Source organism: Cynocephalus volans, chromosome 4, assembly GCF_027409185.1.
Source record: "Cynocephalus volans isolate mCynVol1 chromosome 4, mCynVol1.pri, whole genome shotgun sequence".
Taxonomy (NCBI): Eukaryota; Metazoa; Chordata; class Mammalia; order Dermoptera; family Cynocephalidae; genus Cynocephalus; species Cynocephalus volans.
The window spans coordinates 129,681,217-129,695,465 of NC_084463.1; positions in this window are offsets into that span (position 1 = coordinate 129,681,217).

Here is a 14,249-nt window from a genome sequence, read left to right on the forward strand (position 1 = left end):
AAGAGAAAGTAACTTGCTCCACACCTCCCATCTAGACTCAGAATGTCAGTCTAAGTTTCTTGGGTTCTAAAGCCAACCACCTTTCTACTCAATAATCTCTACATGTGGCTGTTGGTGATGGTGATGAATAGGGAAGATGGAAAAAGGGAAAGAAAATGAAATCAAAGCTCAGCAGTTATTAAATTCTGCATATTAAAGCAAATTTGAAGCAAATACTGTTCAGATTGAACTATCGCTGTCATAGCTTACTTTATTCTAAACATTTTTGACTAGAAGCAATATGTACTTTCCATAGTGACAGCAATGCGATGAATCACTTGCCCCTGCTGTAAAGGAATTCCTCACTTCACACACAATGAAGATTTCAGCCTTGTCTTCTTTTTTTATTTTAAATGAAGAGATACCAGAAGAAGAGAAGAGTAATCTCTTCCCAAGGATAATATGGTCAGTTACTAATTCTTCCTTTAATACGTTATAATCATGCCCCATATTTTAGCTGGCTTTAGACAATGTCAGAGTTAGGCCCAATCATATCTATTCAGGTGATTTCAAATTTGGAAAAATATTAGTTATCCATGGATAAATCCAACACCAATATAATCATATCTGATATGTTTTCATAACATTTCAGAGAGGCCCATGATCCTGCCATGTTGTCATGATGTCCAATAGCAACCAATGACTATTTTCTTATCTATTTTCTCGCCACAGTTTAAAGTGGGAATAGATTTCACCCATGTGCTGCAGTTTATCAATTTAAAACCTTACCTGCCCAGAATGTGAGAAAACACAGAAACCCAGAAGAGAAAACTATTTGTACATATGCAAAGTTTGGTGTCATAGAAAGATTATGAGCATTGGATCCAAGCACACCTGACCTGGATCCTTCCTCTACCACTTAAATCTGGTATGGCCACAGGAAAGTCACTTAATTCTGTTTGTTCATCAATAAAGTGTGATAAAAGTTCTTACCTTTACAGGTTAATTATGAGGATAGGGGATTATATATGGAAAATACTTAGCACAGTACCTAGATGCTTAATAAATGCTAACATATTAATATCATTGATATTATTGTTATTGTCTCTGAATGGTGCTGAAGGACCAATTAGGAAAGTTAAGTTAAAAACAGCTCTTGAATTTATTCGCTTGGGCCCTGAGATAGGATGGGCCTTTTATGATGTTAAAATAGCCAGGGAAATATAAGTGTAGAGTCACATTAAAATGTTTCATGCAGGGAAAAATAAGTGGTCTCCTAACCTGATTTTGCTCATTTATTTTTCCAGCAAGCATTAAACCATAATCAGACCCTAAGACTATGAAAATCACATGGCAATTAAAGGTTCATATGTAACAACTCAGGTCTTTGGGGAAAGAGATGCTACCAACACACCAGTCCATTCTCTCCTCTGCAATCTAAAGCCCCCTTTGTTACAAGGAGCATTTTGTAATACAATTTTACTATCCCGAAATAAAGCTCATAGATAAAATAACCTATCTTCTCATTGGACTTTTAAAAATCCCCTAAGTAAAATTAAAGGAAAAATAAAAGGAAAGTAATATACAATAAAATAATATGAAATGCTTGGGCAAAACTACACTAGAGAACTTAATGAAGTAGCCAGTTACTTGTGCTTAAAAATAGAATCACCTTGACTATGACAGCTACAAACACAGATTGACACAGGTGGCCGAATTGGCAACTCAGATACCAAGAGCTGTACTGCATCATTGATGTTATTTTCTGAAATGGTGAATGACTTTTGATAAAGTTCCAAACAAAGCAAAGTGCAACCTTTCCTTGATTTACATAATAATTACATTCCTGTAAAATTCTGTGTATATTAAAACTGTACAAAAATATTTTGTGTTACATGTATTATGGAGTTAGACTTCATGCCAAGATAGTTATGAATAGGTTTTTCATTGACATGAATGCCTGGAGGGACATTCCAAACTTGTCCAAACTTGAACTTGGGACAATTTTTCTTTGTGCAGGATTGTCTTGCCCATTGCAGAACATCTAGCATCCTTGGCCCTTTATCATTTATAGGCCGGTAGTTCCTGTCAATCATTGAGACCAAGAAAAATCCTCATTAATTTTTCAAAATATCCCCTAGGGGGCGGTACTGCTCCCATTAAGAATACTGCTCTGGTCATACTAAGTACATATAAGGAATTCTCTGAACAGCCAGAATTTACCTATTCTCTTTTCTCTTCATTGGATGCTTTTCCTCTGCTTGGCCTTGCTGTTATTTACACATCCCTAAAGACCCACCTCAAGTGTCTCTCATTCAGGAAGTCATCTGCAAAGCTCAAGTTGCTTTTCCTTTGTGTTCCCATAAGACCCTCTGTTTAAGACTCTCACGGCTTAGTTTTGTATTGTCTGTTTTCCAGCATTATTTTACTGAGGACAGAATTAATTAATTTGTTTATCTATCTTTGCATTTATATTTATTTATTTTTATCTCTTTAAAATTAAACTTATCTCTTTATTCTTAGTGCCTGACTCATGACTATCACACGTAAAAGATAAATGCATGGAACGAATGTTTGAAAGGATCAATAAATGAATGACAACTTTTATGCCAAATATTTGTTAAGTGTCTTTTTAAAGGTACTGTGTCTGGCTCTAGGGGAGATAAAGTAAAAGTGGATCCCGTTCTCAAGATTTTTGTAGTCAAGGAGGGGACTTACATCACTCATAGTTATTTTCAAAAATCAAGTATAAGCTACAGCATGTAAATTAGGTATAGGTTGAAAGTAATCTATGTGGTACGATGTATTTTATTTGGAATTGGTGGAGAAGAAAAAGCTTTAGTAAAATCCTGAGTTTGGGAATCATTAATGTTATTTCAGTGGGTGAGGTAAGTTATTCTGATATGGTGCAGAACAGCACAGGATTGTTTTTAAATAGCAGTTTTCATACTTGGGGTAATTTTAAAGTACTTCAAAGTACTTTACAAAGTAATAAGTTAAACACCGGTAGCGAGAAACTCTGTATGCTAATGGAGAAAGCCATTATGCTCTTGACAGTAGCTCAAATGGGACTTTGGAAATTAGAAGCAGTTTTATTGATATTAGCCAGAATTTTGGATTGATCCTTGCTCCTTTTGAAAATTGCCATGGGATCTTTAAATTGCACTTGGATGGCTGCTATATTTAATAAGATTGTTTTCTGCGCCTGAAACTCAACCAAAAAGTTTTTGTACAGATATTCTACAAATAAAACACATCTGGAGATAGAATTTTTTTAATAATGAATTTGGATAATGAAAAATTTTTGTAGGAAAAAAAGCAGGAAAAGAAGAATCCCCGAGACCCTTCCCTAGCTTTTAGAAGTAATCTCATTGGAGATTCTGAAATATTCAGATAAATGTGTTCCAATTTTGCCTTTGCTCTTTAGGGTTTCTGACTGGGACTAACATAGAGATGCCTCAAGTTTAATGAGAAAGCCTGTTCATGAACAGTTTCCATACACTTTTAACAGACTTGCAAGGTTAAGAAGGTCTGAATGAATATGCAAACTCTATGATAGCCAATGGAATAATTTCTCATGTTTTTGGCCATTTTAAAATACTGTATGAAATTCCATCCAAATTCTACCCAAATATAAGTGATAACTTAATTGGAAAGAGTGAAACAATTTAAAGTTTAAAATTTATTTTGATATATGATATCATGTATGATATTAAGTTAATATGAAATTAAATGTTAATGTTTTTATCAGCATGCTTGAGAAATCTCCACCATAAGCCTAAAATGAAACCTACAACTTAAATGATAGATATTATGAAGGTTAATTCTAGGTATCAACTTGATTAGATTAAAGATTGCTGAGTGATGTGGAGCATTTTTTCATATGTCTGTTGGCCATTTGGATATCTTCCTTAGAGAAATGCCTACTTAGCTCTTTTGCCCATTTTTTAATTGGGTTGCTTGTTTTTTTCTTGTAAAGTTGTTTGAGTTCCTTATATATTCTGGATATTAATCCTTTGTCAGATGTATATTTTGCAAATATTTTCTCCCACTCTGTTGGTTGTCTTTTAACTCTGTTAATTGTTTCTTTTGCTGTGCAGAAGCTTTTTAGTTTGATATAATCCCATTTGTTTATTTTTCCTTTGGTTGCCCATGCTTTTGGGGTCGTATTCATGAAGTCTGTGTCCAGTCCTATTTCCTGAAGTGTTTCTCCTATGTTTTCTTTAAGAAGTTTTATTGTTTCAGGGTGTATATTTAAATCCTTAATCCATTTTGAGTTGATTTTAGTATATGGTGAGAAGTATGGGCAGCACTCTTTACAATAGCTAAGAGTTGGAACCGGCCCAAATGTCCACCATCGGATGAGTGGATACGGAAAATGTGGTACATCTACACAATGGAATACTACTCAGCTATAAAAACGAATGAAATACTGCCATTTGCCACAACATGGATGGACCTTGAGAGAATTATATTAAGTGAAACGAGTCAGGCACAGAAAGAGAAATACCATTCTCATTTATTGGTGGGAGCTAAAAATTAATATATAAATTCACCCACACACACACACAAAAAACAAACCAGGGGGCGGGGGGAAGAAGATATAACAACCATAATTACTTGAAGTTGATAGGACAAGCAAACAGAAAGGACATTGTTGTGGGGGAGGGAGGAGAGGGAGGAGGGAGGGAGGTTTTGGTAAGGGGCAACAATAATCAACCACAATGTATATTGACAAAATAAAATTAAATAAATAAATAAATAAAAATAAAATTTTTTTAAAAAAAAGATTGCTGAGAAACCTGGTAAAGCTATCTTTTTAGGTGTGTCCATGAGGGTGTTTCCAGAAGATTCGCATGAGCACTTGAGTGGACTGGGTGGGAAAGATCTACTCTAAATATGGGCAGGAACCATCCAATCTGCTGGGCGACCCAAGAGAATGAAAAAACAGAAAAAAGGCTGGAGCTGGGATACACTCTTCTGTCCTGTTCATGGATATCAGAGCTCAAGACTCTTCAGCTTTTGGGTTCTGGGACCTACACCAAAGACAACATAAATTTCCCTGCTTTTGAGTCTTTTGGACTTGGACTGAGCCATGCTACTGGCATACAGTTTGCAGATGGCCTATCATGGGACTTCTCTTCACAGTCACGTGAGCTAATTCCCCTAATAAATCTCCTCTCGTATATTTATAGCCTATCCTATTGATTCTGTCTCTCTGGAGAACCCTGACTAATACAGAAAATTGGTACCAGAGAAGTGGGGTGTTGCTTATAACAAATACTTGAAAATGTGGAAGAAGCTTTGAAACTGGGTATTGAGGAGAGGCTGGAAGAATTTGGGCAAGCTGGTTAGAAAAAGCCTAGCTGGTGGTGGGAGTTTAGAAGACAAGAAAACCAGGGAAAGTTTGGAGTGTTTTGGAGACTGGTTAAATGGTGGTGACTTATGAAAACATGGACTGGAAAGACCATTCAAAGGAGGTCTCAGATAGAAACAAGGAGTTTTTGGAAACTGGGACAAATATCACCCTTGCTATAAACTGGCAAGGAACTTGGCTGCATTCTATACATGCCCAAAATCTTTATAGAATGTAGAACTTCAAGGTGCTGACCCAGGGTATTTGGAAGAAGAACTTTCTAAGCAGCAAAGCATTAAGGAAGCTGCATGGCTACTTGTAACAGACTGTGCTGAAAAGTCATGATATAAAGCCAGAATTTAAAAGGGAAGCAGAGCATTAATATTTGGAAATTTGCAGCCTGGCCATGGGGTAGAGAAGTAGAGAGCGTTCTCAGAAGAAAAATGCAATAGTACTAGGAAGATTAGTACAAAAGATATTATTAAGAGAAGAGGGGAAAGGCCCTAAAGGCATTGCAGAAGCCTCTGGGGCCAATGTTTCCATTACAGGCTCAGAGACTTAGGGAGACAGAATAGTCTTGGGAAACAGGCCAGAGGCACCCTCCACGGGCTCACTGCCCAGGGTCACATTGGGATGCTGCTCCCCACACCAACACCCCAGCTGCTTTGTATGCTCCAGCCATGGCTAAATTGGCCCCATGTGTGGCTGGACACGCAGCTTTGGAAAACATAAGCCAGAAGCTTTGGCAGTATCCATGTGGAATTAGGTCTGCAGGCCTGCAGAATGCTGGAGCTGTGAAATCTTGGGAGCCACCACTCAAATTTCAAAGGATGTATGGAAAAGCCTGGGGGCCTGGGAAGAGATCTATCACAGAGGCAGATTCACCATATAGAGCCTTTGCCAGAGCAATGCTAAGAGGAAATGTGGGGTTGGAGTTGCAGCAGAAAAACTCCACCAAGGCCATTCCTAGCAGAGCTGTGGGAGTGGGACCACCATGGAGACCCCAGACTCATGGAGCTACCCGCATGCAATGCCAGCCTGTGAGAGTTGAAGTGTGGCCTCAGACCAGGGAATCACAGCTGCCTGAGGACTCGGGGACCAACCTGCACACCAGCATGGAGAGGATATCAAACATGGAGTCAAGGTACATGATTCACCAGCTTTGAGATTTAATACCTGCCTTGCTGGGTTTTGGACTTGCTTGGGACCTGTTACACTTTTCTTTTGGCCTATTCTCCCTTTTTGAATGGGAATAGGTACCCTGTGCTTGCCCCACAATTGTAGCTTGTAAGTAGATAACTTATGTTGATTTCACAGATGGGGGTTTTGAACTTTGGACTTTTGAGCTGAAACAAGTTAAGACTTTGGGGATGAAATGAATGTATTCTCACATGAAAAGTCATGAGTTTTGGGGGGCCAGGGGCGGAATGCTACAGATTGGATGCCCCCGCAACCTCGTTGAAGCTTAAATCCCCACTGTAACAATTGAGATTGAGAAATCTTAGTATTTGAAAAGTGGGGCCTTGAAGAGGTAATTAGATTGTAGGACCATGCCATGGTGAATGGCAAAACAGTGGTCAGGGCATGGTTCTGAGGGCTTTAAAAGGAGAGTGCATAAAGAACCCTCTCTCTCTTCTCTGCCATTTTCTGTCATGTGAGATCCCTGCATTGCTCTAAAGCCACCACCAAAGAGTCACCTCATTAGATGCGTTCCCTGGACCCTGGACTTCCCAGCTTCTGAAACTGTAAGCATTAAATTTCATTTTCTTACAAATCATCCAGTTCCAGGTATTTTGTTATAAGCAACAGAAACAGGCTAATACAGGTATTAAAACTAATCATTTAATAAAAATTCTTTAAAATTTTGTTTAGAATTTGCTTAAAAACTATGTCACTGTGATTCACTATTCATTCACTCAACAAAATTTGATTGGATACCTAAGGCCTGTAAGACAGGAACAAATGTTAAGAGAGGAAACTTGGTAAAAACCCTGAAAGAGAAGTTTATCGAGTCCAGATCTTAGAGTTAGTAAGAGTGAGACCATACATTAGCCCTAGAATTTAAATTAATCTCTAAACCATTAGCTTTTAGTTATGCACTCTGTCTTTTCATATCTCACAGAGGGTTAATATGCCAAATCTTCATCTTGAGTTCTTCTTCACTCCCAAACATTTTAAGTCCAAGAATATATCAACCAAGCCAACTTTCAAGAAAAAGCAAGAAGAAACTGTGTTAAGTATCAGTGTCCACAGTACTTGCCCCACTGAGTGCAAAACAAAACAAAACAATTCATTTTTAGTAAGACATATATGTTTGACCACAGATGGGTTTGCCTTACTCAGCATAAGCAAATGGTTGAGCTAGACAGTCCTTAGTGCTCACATTACCTTAGCCTCATTGTGGGTTTCAGAAGTTGGAGATGGTTAAGGGGAAAGTTCTTCGCAGTTGCCAGCCTTTCAACATAAGTCCAAAACTTTCCAGGGATGACGGCCGGCCCATGGCTCACTTTGGAGAGTGTGGTGCTGATAACACCAAGGCTGCAGGTTTGGATCCCTGTATAGGGATGGCCGGTTCACTCACTTGGGAGAGCGTGGTGCTGACAACACCAAGTCAAGGGTTAAGATCCCCTTACCGGTCATCTTTAAAAAAAAAAAAAAAAAACTTTCCAGGGGTGGAAGCAGGTAAGAAATTATAACTATTGAAAATGTAACATGCCTTTCAAGAACACAGAAAAAATTTGAAAGGTAATTTACATATTTTATTTGTAAAATTATTTGTAATTATTACTTATAAAAATTAAAGGTAAATAGTGAGGATCATCTCATGGTAAGCTTTATCTCTATGTAATTTCCCTTGCCCTATTCTCAAACATTTTAGTGATGTTATATCTTTCTCAGTTACCAGGATTGTAAGGATAACCCAAACTAAGGCAAAAGCTGTACATCATACTGGCAGGAACTCTGATTTGGGACTCGTAATCTTACTTCTGCCATTAACCCTGTCTTCCTGCTAGAAAATAAAGACAAGGCCCATCCTGTCTTATTTGCCACTGTATTCCTGGTGCCCAGTGAATTGACTACGGGTGTCCTTTAAATTTTTTTTTGAATGAATGAGTAAAATTGCTTTTGACTATGACTTCCCTCTGGGCTTCAGCCTCTTCATTTGCAAAATGAATGTGTTGGACTAGATGATCTTCTTGTCCCCTTCCAGTTTAGGACAGTGTTTCTTAACTACTAGCCCTTGTTGAAAGTACAGATTTCGAAACCAAACTCAGTCCAAATCTCTCGGGATGGGGCCTGGGAAATTGCCCCTTTAATGCTTCATAGATACTTCTTAAACACAAAAAATTTGTTCTAGGACCATACAAGTATCTTAAATAAGGTTTAAGAGGAGAAACTTTGACCATTCCAAGCCATTTGCATGCAAAGGGCAGGTGGGGAATGAAGATGATTATCTGGATAATTAGGTTCTCTAATTCCCAACACTCTTTGATTTAGAGATTTTGGATATTTTATTTAAGACCTTTCTATCCAGAGAATTTCCTCCATTTTTGATGGAGGTATACAAGGATAGTATTTCCGGATTTGGTTGAAAAGCTGTAACTTTTAAACAAAATAAACTACTTTTTTCTTTCTTCATGAAGTTGTAATTTTCATGTTGTTAATCTTTCATATACAGATATACCACTAAGCTAGATTTTGAAATGTTCTATTACAAACACAGAGAAATCTTTTAACCTAAAGACCAAAATATAATTGGTAATCTTAATATTCAAGTGAATCAATCTTTTAAAATGTTAATTGACATTTACTTTTCTGGATAAATGTTTTCTTTCATGAAAGTGTAATTTTAAAAATCCTAAATTTGAAAGTTGGCATTGGCAGGTAAAAATTCTTCATTTTGACAAGAGAAAAGACAACTGCTTTGACTGAAATTCCTACCAACCACAGAAAGTACCAATGAAACATGGTTAAACAAACAGCGTTAAGTCCTTTCACTGACATTCCCAAAGACCAGAATTAACAGCTGGGTTTAGAATGCTCAATCACTTCATTGTTATTCCAAACTTTATACTCTTGATGACGTGCAGATTAATATGACTCAAGAGAAGCCAAAGCAAAGATACTTGGTTATGTATCTGAACTCTAGACAAAGTCAAATAGGTAGGCTTTTATGGTAGACCAAAGAGTCAGATTTTCAGATATCACTCAAGCAGAACTCATGCTGGGCTCCCTCTCTTTTGAGTGAGTTGTCCAAACCAGCCTTAGCCAGTTGTTTCCAGATTTTTCCATCAGTGTGCATAGTTTCCAACTGCAGAAATGGAGAGACAATTAGCTTGACTTCGTGTCAGATGTCAGGTCTGCTGACCTTTAAGGAGAGCTGAGCTTAACAGTGGTGAACACTGCCCAAGTATTCAAGTCTGTGTTCTGGTCTATCTTGTGGTTTTAAATATTTGCTACTCTGCCAGAAGTATGGTGAATGTAAAATAGGAAATTTAAATTGTGTTTAAAACTGTGTTTTAAAGGACACACGATACTGAAACATTTTTTTTCTTTAATTCAGAGCTATCGTATTTAAATTGTAGGTACAAAGAATATTAAGCTGATTAAGAAGATATGACATTTTATTGCCTCAAATTTTAAAATACACTGTTGATTTCCAGGACATATTGTTACAATAAAAAAGCAAAGTACAAAAGCATGTCAATAATGTGCTACCATTCAAATAAGAAAGAAAGTTTTGAAAAAATGCATGTTACCTACTCATTTATGCAGAAGAGATACATGAAAGGTAAAGCAGAAACTGAAGAGATTGGTTACTTAATGGGGGTAGGTGGGAAAGAATGGAAATAATGAGGGAATCAAAATAGGTTAGCAGGGCTGAGGAGGTGTATTTCTCTGAGTGTATGTTTAAGAGTTCTGACTCTGAGAACCATAGTAGTGTTTCACACATGCTTCACATAACCAAACTAACAAACAATTAAAACCAACAAGGATGCAGGGATAACCCAAAATGAAAAGAAACATTAACACATGATCTAACTGTAGTATAAATGAATAACGTAACCACACTCAAGGGATGGGGAGGAAAAGAACTAACTTTGGAAAACAGTGTCTTGGCTGGATATTGTAAGGCTAAGGACACAAAACTACGCATGCATAAATTCTGTAATATTGTCAGTAAATGTGTTTCTCAAAGGTGTATGGTTTGGCAATTCTGTAACTACTATATGGGTATATTAAAATGGAACAAATAGGTAAATATATTGTAGATAATAAGAATTGGGTTTCTCATTGTGGGAGAAAGAATTTAAAAATAAGGAAGGGGAAAGAGCTAAAGCAAACACTGTAGTGTTGGACTAGAATCTGAGGTATCAGCATAAACTCATCGATATATATACACACATACCGATATACAAATGTGTAAAGGTAGACAGATACAGAACTATAGATGTGTGTATATATGTGGGTTAAAAATACATAAATATCCTTCTAGCTCTGTCTGCTAAGGGGCTTAGAAGCAATGGCATCCCAGCAGTAATACACATGTAGTACCCAGATCTTCATTTCTAAACACCCTTCTCCAGGGAAAGGAACCAGGGCTCCTAGGAGAAATGGTTAATATCAGGGCTGAAGCAAGAAAAATTCAAGTCAATCTGAACATCTTGTGGTATCAGAATGTAAGGACATGCTCACTAAAGGATGGGAGTCTATAGAAAGAACAAAATAGCCAGTCCAAAGGAGCTCCTGATGGCCAAGGCTGGAACAATTTGAGCAACAAAATAAACAGTATTGGATTATAATCTGTCAAAAAATATAAATATCCATTAAGTCAGTCCACACTGACATAAATAGATAAATAAATGGGGAGAAGGGAAAATTCTTCCTCACTGTACAAGTAAAATTAAGAAATGTGCAAGAGGAAGGAAATAGAAAATCACCACTAGGAAAACACCACAGTAATAATTGTGTCTCACAAAAACAAGATCCACCAATAGATGCTCAAATTAGTGGGCAAAAGTTTGAGAAGAAACAATTTTCATAGCTTCAAAATGTGTCCCCCGAGATATTTACTAACTACAGAAAGATGGTAAGTTTAAAGCATGAAATACAGCAGACACCAACTTAACCAAGTGATCAAAGTCAACATCAGTAGCAACAAAGACACAAATGTCATGAACCCAGTGATACAATGCACTGAGAAGCACACAACATCATTTCTGAAGTATTCCTTTTTTTAAAAAATTGTATATATTTAAGGTGTGTAACTTGATGTTTTGATATACATATACATAATGGAATGATTACTACAGTCAAGCAAATGAACTTATCCATCACCTCACAGTTACTTTTTTTATGTGTGGTGAGAGCACCTAAAAGCTCCTGTCTTAGCACAGTTTCAGTATATAATACAATATAATCTATCATAGTCCTCATGGTGTACATTAGAACTCTAGACTTATCCTATATAACTACAACTTTGTGCTCTTTGATCTACACTTCCCCATGTTCTCCAACTCCCCACCACTGGTAGGCACCATTCTACTCTATGTTTCTATGGATTTAACTTTTTTTAGAGTCTGCATATAAGTGAGCTCATGCAGTATTTTTTTTTTCTGTGTTGGGCTCATTTCACTTTTAGCATAATGTCCTTCAGGGGTCATCCATGTTATCAGAAATGGCAGGATCTCCTTTTTTAAGACTGAATAAAATTTCATTTTGTATGTATACACACACACACACACACACACACACACACACACATACACCAAAGTTTATTTATCCCTCAAAAAACACTTAGGTTGTTTCCATATCTTGGCTATCATGAATAATGTTGCAATAAACATGGAAGCCCAGACATCTCTATGAGGTGCTGATTTTGTGTCCTTTTGGTGTATACCCAGTAGTGGGGTTGCTGGATCATGTGGTAGTTATATTTTTAGTTTTTGAGGAAACTCCATACTGTTTTCCATGATGGCTGTACTAATTTACATTTCCTATTTCTGTGGTATTCTTGCCCACAATCCATAACCTCACTCCTGTTGCAAAAAACATCAGAGAAACTCAAGTTGAGAGACATTTGACAATGTATCTGATCAATATTCAAAATTTTTAGATCATAAAAAGTAAGAAAAGTGGAAAAACTATTACAGAATGCAGGTGATGAAGGAGAAATTAGAACCTGATGCAATATGGTACCCTGAATAAGACTCTGGACAAGATCCTGGAACCCAAAAAACTAAATGAGTATCAAAATGGGTGAAATTTGAATAATGACTGTAGTTTAGTTAATAGTGTTATATCAGTGTTAATTTCCTGATTCTAATCATTGTACTAAAGCTATGTCAGACCTTGACAGGAGAAGATGGGTAAGGGCTGTGCAGAAACTCTCTCTGCTATTGTCCCCAACTCTTCTGTAAGTCTAAAATGTGTTCAAAATAAAAAGTTTAAAAAGAAAATATAATGCGATGTGTAAAAACTGTTTTAAAGACAACTTTGGGATGTGTCTTTAAAAAAGTATTTGAAGAGCTTATTTAGTCCACGACCTGCAAAGATTTACACCGTCTGATCCACTCTTACCTGTTCTATGTCACCTCCAACTCTGAGCCACCTATGCTGGTTTTCTTTCTGTTCCTTGAGCATGCCAAATTAATGCTCAGCCCGGCCTCCCCACCCCCACCCCCCAAACACACAATCCCCCTGATTATCTCAGAATGGCTCTTTTCATTGTTCGGCAGTATCTATCAGTCAGCTTTTACCAGGTTCTGTATTCTGTCTCACAAAACAGTCTTATTTCTTGCTTTTCTTGCTTATTGTTGCATGGCCAATCTATTAACTGTAAGTCAGCTGTGGATCTGCTCCCCACGTCTCCTTCATTCCAGGATCCAGGTTCAAAGAGCAAACCCAACCTGGAATATGCCAAACTCATAACAGAAGGAAGAAAACAAGCGACCTGACAAAATCAGATGCTGGTTCCAGAACTTTTTAAGGAGCTGGCGCACTGTTGCTTGTGCTCACATTTCATTGGTCAAAGCACATCACAAGCTTGATGGTGACATGATAGGGAAGGAATCTCCTCCTACAGAAGACACCGCCAAGTCCCATGTTGGGACTGTATAATCTTCTTACAGAAAAAAAGGGAGAGAATTTGGGAAAAAGAAATAATCTATCATAAAACTCAACTCCATGAAACTCTCTCAGGAAATTTTGTACCACCTGTACCTAAAGTCATCCTTTTTTCCCAAGGTTATTTAGTATTTGATTATTTTGTTTTATTTTCTTATCACTTTCTGAGATTATCTTACTTTGTGAAGGTTTCCTTTTATGATTAGTCTCTCCCACTAGAATGTAAATTCTGTGAAAGCAGTAAATGTGTCTAGGTTGTTCATAGCTGTGTCCAACAGTTCCTTTCCCATATTTAAGTACTCAATAAATATTTATTGGGTAAAAGAAGGGCACAGTGTGGAGCTCCTTAATTTCCATGTCTTATATAGCACATTGTATACAGTGTCTCACTAATAGCAAGCACTAATAAATGATTTGTTAAATAATAAATAAAGTATGTTTATATTGGAGAAAAACTAAAGAGAAAAATATATATTTACACACATTTCATTAATCGTTATGACTACAGTGAAGAAAAAATCATTTCTCTATTAAGAAGCGACATTTTTATGCATTGAATTTTTCTCTGAGTATAGTTGGAAGAGGTAGATGAGATTTAATTTTCCTCATGTAGTTCCACCTAACCTTACCTATGAATAAAGCATTTGAGGATTTAGTCTGGCAAATGCACAGCAGGTCTACAGAACATACAAATTTACAGTTTGTTTTGGAAGTGGAGTACCAGCAGGATGGGAGATTGGAAAGGGCTGGCATAGAGGGGACAATCAGTACAGACACTACAGTGTTG